Source organism: Penaeus vannamei, chromosome 20, assembly GCF_042767895.1.
Source record: "Penaeus vannamei isolate JL-2024 chromosome 20, ASM4276789v1, whole genome shotgun sequence".
Taxonomy (NCBI): domain Eukaryota; kingdom Metazoa; phylum Arthropoda; class Malacostraca; order Decapoda; family Penaeidae; genus Penaeus; species Penaeus vannamei.
This window is the reverse complement of record NC_091568.1, coordinates 42060563-42063062: the sequence shown is the minus strand read 5'-3', so window position 1 is coordinate 42063062 and position 2500 is coordinate 42060563. Positions and strand designations below refer to the sequence as shown.

General features: G+C 33.8%; 1 protein-coding gene across 2 annotated transcripts in view; it reads right to left on the bottom strand.

The window, feature by feature from the left end:
- Positions 1 to 2470: 2470 nt before the first annotated feature.
- Positions 2471 to 2500, bottom strand: part of LOC113822637 (microsomal glutathione S-transferase 1) — an 11955-nt gene continuing 11925 nt past the window's right edge. For both annotated transcript variants that reach the window (XM_027375169.2, XM_070135578.1), the window contains exon 4: positions 2471 to 2500. This exon is cut by the window's right edge and continues 702 nt beyond it. The gene's annotated coding sequence lies outside the window, so the exon portion shown is untranslated.

The window sequence follows — 2500 nt, the reverse complement described above, 5'->3', positions numbered from 1 at the left end:
CATTCTACTGTTTTACCTTTTTATTTGCACCTCTGAATCACATAGCGTACCATAGACAAGCGCTCTTCGTGCCAAATGTTGTCGACCTCTGGTGCTCCAGTGAACATAGCATTACATCTGGGACACTTAAAACTATATACAATACTTGAACATAATTCTGAGGACCGAGGCATCCTCATTTTAAAGAAAGAGTTAATATTAAAGGAGTTAACAAAAACTATCTTGAATTTGATCAGTGAACAAATGCAGTATATCACGTAATTGTTCACGGTAGAGAAAGCTTTTGTGTCTGGGGTAACTTTATGTGCTTGGTTTCTTTAGGAGCAGTTTGTATTTTCGTGGTTGACAAAGTTTGTTATCTAGGAATGATCTGTGTCTTGTAAAATACATCGTCAGGATAACCATTGTTATTGAAATAATCAATCAAGAACTTTTTTTCATTGTCAAACTTCATCCAGGTGGAGGATATGTTGAATGCTCTGTGCATTAGAGTGGCGATGCTGTTAATATTTTTCATGGGTAGGAACTTCAATCATTCCCAAACCAGTGAAAGTAGGTTTTCTGTAAACCGTAGTGGAAGAGCGTCCGTTTTCTTTGGATATCAGTATGTCAAGAAAAGGAAGTTCGTTTTCCTTTTCTATTCCACACGTAAACTAAATGTTTGGGTGTTGTTCATTCAGATATGGCAGGAAATGTTCAGTATGTGACTGTTGATTGAACAAAAGAAACGTGTCATCTATATACCTTTGTAGAATATTGGTTTGAAATCATTTGGACAATTATTTACCGTTACATTCATGGCATCTGAAGGCGTTTGCACAACTTGGCCAAGATTGACAATGAAATGAAGCTCTTGATGGATCATTTCAATAACAATGGTTATCCTGGCAACTTATTTTTCAAGACACAGATCATTTCTAGATAAACTACATCTAGGTCAACTGAAAATATATACTATATTTGAACATAGCTCTGAAGGCAGAGTCATTCTTTTCCTAAACAGAGTTGACATAATGGTTGACAAGGACAATGTTGAAGTTGATCTGTGGGAATGAATGTTGATATCACGTAATTATTTACGAATGGTGAAGCTTACATCACCGAGATACGGTAATTTCATGAACTTAGTTTCTTCGGGAGCGGTAAAGATTTTTGTGGGTGGGCATAGAATCATCATCCAAGAACGATCTGAGAGTCCTGTACAAAACTTTGTCAGAGAAACCATTTTTCTTGAAATAATTACCTAAGAATCTGGTTTCGTTATCAGATTGGATCCAGGTGAGGCATACATTAAATGTTCAATTGATTAGCGTGGTATTCTTGTTAATGTTATACTTCAAGGGGGAGAAACTCAAATATTTCATTCCCAAACCGGTGAAAATAAGTTTTCTATGAACCGAAGTGGAAAGGCGTCCGTATTCGTTGGATGTTTTTGTTTAGACCAAATTGTGATAAAGACTCATCGGATGTGGTGTCTGTGATAATCTGAGTGATTTCTGACAGAGGTACGTTAGTGAATCATGATTCAACATCAAAGCTGGCCATTATTGTTGAATCGTCAATGCTGTGCGTCCACAATTGAAAGCTGACAGTTGTTTACGGTGTGGTTCAGCCATCGGAACAAGCACTTTCCCTCCTGACGTCTCATCCTCGCCCGTGTTTTGCATTTGTTCACAATGTTTCTGTCCGTTTTTCTGTTTACTTCTCTTACCCATTTACGTTGTACTTGTGAATTATTTTTGTTGTTGTTTTTCTTGATTTATCTAATCCTGTTCTTGTTCTTTGTTTTAGTCTGATGATGGAGAGATAACTCTTCGAAAATATAAATATATATACACATATATACATATACACATGCATTTATATATATATATATATATATATATATATATATATATATATATATATATATATATATATATTTATATATATGTATATATATATTATATATATATATTTATATATATATATATATATATATATATATATATATATATATATAACCAAGAAGAAAATAAAAGAACAAGAAAACACACAAATATACCGAAGGCCTTTTCGCTATTGCTTCGTCAGGCCTTCGGCATATTGTTCTTCCCTTCGTTGTTCCTGTTGCAGTGTGTGTGTGTGTGTGTGCATATATATATATATATATATATATATATATATATATATATATATATATATATATATATATTATATATATACACACACATGTAAAATATATATATACATATATTTAAATATAGGCACACACACACACACACACACACACACACACACACACACACACACACACACACACACACACACACACACACACACACACACACACACACACACACACACACCACATAAATATATATGGGATCCACTACCTTAAAGTGTAATATAATATATACTCACCTGATGGAAAGCATGAATTGCCATTTTAGGGTATACAGTTACCTAAGGTTACAACAATACTGATGAATTACGTTTTCTTTGGCACTTTATTCGATGT